This window comes from Topomyia yanbarensis, chromosome 2, assembly GCF_030247195.1.
Source record: "Topomyia yanbarensis strain Yona2022 chromosome 2, ASM3024719v1, whole genome shotgun sequence".
NCBI lineage: Eukaryota > Metazoa > Arthropoda > Insecta > Diptera > Culicidae > Topomyia > Topomyia yanbarensis.
The window spans coordinates 130973967-130980005 of NC_080671.1; positions in this window are offsets into that span (position 1 = coordinate 130973967).

Here is a 6039-nt window from a genome sequence, read left to right on the forward strand (position 1 = left end):
CAATATATTTTATAATAAATTCCGAGAAGTCGACTGTGACAAAATGTTCTACACTGACGGATCAAATCTCGATGGGTCCACTGGCTTCGGTATCTTCAACAATACTATCACCGCTTCATTCAAGCTCAATGATCCCGCTTCAGTTTACGTCGCAGAGTTAGCTGCAATTCAGTACACCCTTGGGATCATCGACACTCTGCCCACAGATCACTACTTCATCGTTTCGGACAGCCTCAGCTCTATCGAGGCTCTTCGTGCGGTGAAGCCTAAAAAGCAATTACCGTATTTTCTGGGGAAGATACAGGAGTCCTTGTGTACGTTATCTGAAAAATCTTATCAGATTACCTTTGTTTGGGTCCCCTCTCATTGTTCTATCCCGGGCAATGAAAAGGCCGACTCATTAGCAAAGGTGGGTGCATTAAATGGTGACATATACGAAAGACCAATCTGCTTCAACGAATTTTTTAGTATTTGTCGTCAGAGGACGCTCAACAGTTGGCAAACCTCGTGGAGCAATGGGGAACTTGGACGATGGCTACATTCGATTATCCCAAAGGTATCAACGAAGCCTTGGTTCGGGGGGATGGATGTGGGTCGGGATTTTATTCGTGTAATGTCCCGACTTATGTCCAATCACTACACCATGGATGCGCATTTGCGGCGTATTGGGCTTGCGGAGAGTAGTCTGTGCGCTTGTGACGAGGGCTATCACGACATCGAACACGTTGTCTGGATGTGCGCCGGGTATTGTGACGCCAGGTCTCAGTTAAAGGAATCCCTTCGGGCCCGAGGTAGACCACCCTATGTACCAGTCCGAGATATGCTGGCAACTCGTGATTTCCCCTATATGTCCCTTATTTATACCTTCATAAAAACGATAAATATCCCAATTTAGCCCCTCTCTTTTATTTCTCGTTTTTAGAATTTCCTCCTGCCTTGTGGAACCGATCAGCTCCAGAGTGCCACTATGTAACCGCCATCGCCCTTACCACTACGCCTGCATAGAAGGAAACTGAAGCGAGAGCGACTCGAGGTCCGATGACTTTTGAAGGATTCCCCGCGGGTCCGAAGAATACCATCCGCCAATCCGGTACTCGACGACTTACTATACTGAGGCGCAAATTTGTTTCGCTGATCTCCCTCCCCCCCCCCCCCCCCCCCCGCCGTTCGAGCGAAAGTTGCAAGTTTTGCTCTTCTTTTCCTGTCTCTCCCCTGTCCTTGATACAACTGCTGCTACACTGATGCGGAAATAAGCCACCCTTTGAATATCTTGACCAAGCATAAGTTTTAGTTAAAAAATTCAAATTAGTATTCTGTATTCCTAGTTTTAAGATAGCTATAATTTTTACTCTTTATTGAAACTCTTGTCCTCCATCTTGTAAATAGAATTGAATCCCTAGTTTTAAGATTTCTGTGAAATTTCTCATAAATATTTGTTCCCCCTTTTGTGTACTAAACTATATTGTTAGTTTTAAGATAACCGTAAAATATTTCGTAAAATACTATTACTCCCCCTCTTGTATATCAAAGTGAATCCCTTGTTTTAAATTTTTTCATAAAAAAATCTTTTGGCCCTCTCTTGTATATTGAATCTTATTTCTAGTCTTAAGATAGCTGTAAACTTTCTTTGCCTTTGTAAAAAAAAAAAATATTTCAACATTGTAACCTCCTAGTTTTAAGATATCCAAAATGTAAAAACAAAAGCATTTGGCACCGCCAAGCTAACGCATTTGTGCCTATCAAATAAAGGAAATGAATAAAAAAAAAAAAGTTTTTTTATTGACGTTGCTAATGTTGCGTACCTTCAGAAAAAATCAGGCGTTCTGACATTCAAAAAGTACTTATAGGAGCCTTTCACCTTTTAGCGCGAAGTGAGAGACCGTCCACTGCTGTTTGCGCCGGATCACGTTTCATCTGATATTTAATCGCAGTGTCGATAATCAAGCCAGTTGAAACCTTGTATGCTTCCACCGGAGAAATTTCTGAAAAAAGTGCTTGGCCGCGGTGGTGGAGTAGTCATGATCATATTGAAGTTGTCGCGAACATCATGCAGTATACCGTGGATAGATCGGTTATCAGCGTGAAGACAACCCTATGGCATACCGTGGGAGTTGAAGTGTATAGCGGTACAATGTCTGCCTTTGATTCGGATTTGACAACCGACAACTTCAATATCTGGTACCGAGGATTAACTCTGCCCTTGCGAATAACGGTAAAATTTTGGAAGATCTACGTCGAAAGTTAACTGAATGCTTCGTGTTAAATCTAGGAAAATCATGGGAATGAAATATAGACACTTGGGGTTTTTGATGTCCCATGAAAAAATTCCTGTTAGTTTCTAAGATTTCCAAGCCACTCACTTCGTAATTAGCACCCATCAAAGGACACTCTCAGGCCTTTAAGAGGCAGCTTAGAAGAGGAAATGATTTCCCTTTATCGAAAATTTATAGGCACATTGGGCACATTGGAACATGTTCCCTCAATGGGATTGTCAGACTCTCGCTCTTTGGTGGACAAGGGAGCGTAGAAATTAGTCGTGGTTTCTACGTTTCTACATTGGGTTCTGGAAGGAGCCAACCCCATATTTCGTAATTAAGACCACTCCGAGAGACTACACCATCTCTACTTCCCAGGCGGGTACGTAGACAAAATACTTCTTCGTACACGTTTGAGTGTTGTTTAGTTAGTTTACGCGATATATCGATGATGTTAAATGGGTTATATTCGGTCCTGAAGTAAACCTTCCAGGGGCCTGTTGTATAAATTGAATATAATTTATATCGAAAAGAAGAGTTATCGGCATTATTTTTTTTTGTTCTTTTTTTAATAGCCCGCCTCTTACCCCCACACCAAAAGGCTCACAAACGGAGCCCCCTGGTAGCGGACACATCAGTTCTCAGCGTACAAAAAAAGGTCAGCACAACAAAACAAACGAATCGCGGAAACGCCGAGAACAAAAAAAAAACAATGCGAGACCGACAAAACACAAAATTTGACAAGAAGCTACGGCGAGTACCCACCGGAAAAAAATCCCTTTAAGGGTCCCATCGTAGCTTTGCAGGAAGCTTATAATAATTTAAATGTATTTATTACTTATTGCTAGAAAAAGATTCATTTATCAATTGTTTTTATTAAAAAAATGTTAACCAATTATAACTAAAGGAATAAGCTCAATTGGTGGTGAACGAAGTTTAAATTAAAAATTCTCCTATTTTATTTTTTAAAATTAGTTTCAATTTTGCTTGGAAACGAGTGCGACATGTTATTTGCTTTAAATCAGTAGGAAGCTGGTTGAATAACTTAGGTCCGATGAAAGAAATGCGTCTTTGACCATGGTTCGTGGATACTCTGGAGTATAATAAATGATTGGCTTGTCTAGTGCTGTGAGCTCGAATGCCTGTTGTAAATTCTAGATTATTATGAGCAATAGTATTATGCAAAGCATTGTGGATGTATATTATTGTTTGGTAGTTAGTCAACCCAAGCAAAGGTAAAATGTTATGGGCATTATTATTGTATAACAAAATAGTAGGGTACATAAATGGTTTTTTATAAATAATTTTAAGACATCTGTTTTGAAGCGTTTGTAGCTTTTTCAGATTCGAAATACTGGCACGGCCCCACACAGATACAAGGTAGTTCAGCAATGAGTGGATGTGCGCATAATAAAATTTTAGAAGTACATGCTGGGGAACAAAAGAGCATACTTTACGCATAGCCCCACATAACGATGCAACTTTTCTCTCAATAGCTGTTATATGCTCAATCCAGGAGAGTGTGGGGTCTAAGTGAAGTCCTAAATATTTGAAGCGGTTAGATTCCTGAATTACAGACTGTCCCATTCTTGGGTCTGGATGCACGCCTATAGCTCTTCTAGATGAACGAAACAGCATATATTTAGTTTTTGATAGGTTCAAGGAAAGAAGGTTTTAGTTGAAATACGTCGTTAGTGTTTTTAAATCAGATTCAATGTCGCGTACAATATCCAGGCAGTTATTGTTCGGGTAGAACAACGCTGTGTGAACCCATACTGGTAGTTGTAAATTATGTTGTGTTTGTTCAAAAACTCGAGTAGTCGAGTGATGAGCAATTTCTCAAGAATTTTATTGAAAACGCACAATGTTGAAATTGGTCTATAGTTGCAGGGTTGGTTTGGATCACCAGCTTTGAAAATTGGAATTACTCGGGCTATTTTTAAACAGTCTGGGTACACACCTAGAAAAAAATAGTGTAAATTTACGTCTCCTAACCCTGACATATACGAGCATCAAAAATGACTTAGTTTTACGGTTGATTTTAATTTTACATGACGTTGAATTTCGTGAATCATGTAATTTTACTCCTCATACAGCGTTTGTTCGGAGTGGTGGGAAGTGTAATTTTATGTCATTGCGCATGTAAAGTATATGTTTCATGTAAAATTAAACGGAACACGGTAATGTTTCGTCATTTCGTAAATTACGGTTTGTTGAATTGTCATGTTTGCAATTACGTCAACGATAAAATTCAGATTTTTTTGGTGTGTACCTACCGGTTTGAATTATTAAATTAAAGGCTTTGGTTAGGATGTTCGCAAAAGTGGTACAGTTACTCTTAAGAACACTAGCGGGGATCTTATCAGGACCACAGCTGTTATTTAATCAAAAGGATCACTTCGTTTATGGTTGCAGGGCGCAAGAAGATTGTTTCTTGGACGTGTTGTATATTTGTAATAGGAATTAAGTTGGGACTCGTGGGAATATTGTCAGCCAAATTTTTGCCAATACTAGAGAAATATTCGTTGAAAACATTACATACTTCTTTAGTCTCAGTGACTCTGATATCATTGCAAATTAGGCTGATGGGAACATCCGACTTTGAACGACCAAAAATGGTATTAATATTTTTCCAAAGTTTTGAATGAGTTGTGTTGGATAGAAGGTTTTCAAAGTACGCCTTTTTGCACCGCTTTTTCAGTAGATTAACTTTTTTAGTTATGTGTTGCAGAAGAGCTTTGAGGTTTTCATCATTGCACAGTGGTCCAGATCGCTAATTTAGGAGGAATTTTTACTTTCTGACAAACCTGTATAATTTAGCCGTATCATGTCTTAGGATGAATTTGTGTACTTTAGAAGATGCTTCTTTTTATTGGAATAGTTATTAGGGTGGTTCTAATTTATCTAAAATACGAAAATAAACTTTTTACTGATGAAAGATAGAGCTCCACAGTCTTCCACAAAGTTGTAAAGTAACTTATTTTGAATAAATTTGTTGAACATATTAAAGCTCTATCTCTTTTAGTTTTTGTTATACAAGAAATTTAAAAAAAAGATTAGGGTGTTCCTGAAAAAAACGTTTTTTTAGTATAACTTTCGTATCTTTTACTTTTTGTTAACACAACCTTTGAACAGCTTATTGAAAACTTCAAGCCGAGTATTTTTCTCCAAGACACCGAAGGTCTAACTTTTTTCTTTAAAAAGTTATGGACACTTTTCGTTAAAAAATAGCCTATTTCAAGGCTCAATATCGCTGATGCGGGCACCTAAAATTGAATTCTGTTTCCACCACATGAAAGACCATACTTATTAGTATATTTGAGCAAAAATTGGCGAATACGATATTTTTTTAAAATTTGCAATTTAGATTTAAAGTTTGTAGTTTTGCAGGTTAAACGCATTAAAGCATTTACACACATATCGTTGTATTATGAAAAAAGCCACTTTCAAATATCATTCTCTCATCGCAGCAAGCTTTGCATAAGTGAAACGACTGTCAAAAAAGGTTTCTGATTTTATTCGTTTTAAATAAAACTAGTAAATATGGATATTAGTCGAAGAGAGTTGGCGAATTTGCTTATTGCTGGTAAAAAGACAGATGAACTGCTTAAGTTCATTACAAGTAGTAATCCAAATGTAAAATTGAGACTTGTTAGTGCTCGGAAGAAAATAAAAATCTTCATGTTGGAATTTAGAAGGTTGTGGATTCGGAGTAAGCGCACGCAAATTCGGTTTGAGCTGGAAAATTTTGTGTGGCTTGAAGGAAAGCTAAGATTCGAAGTCG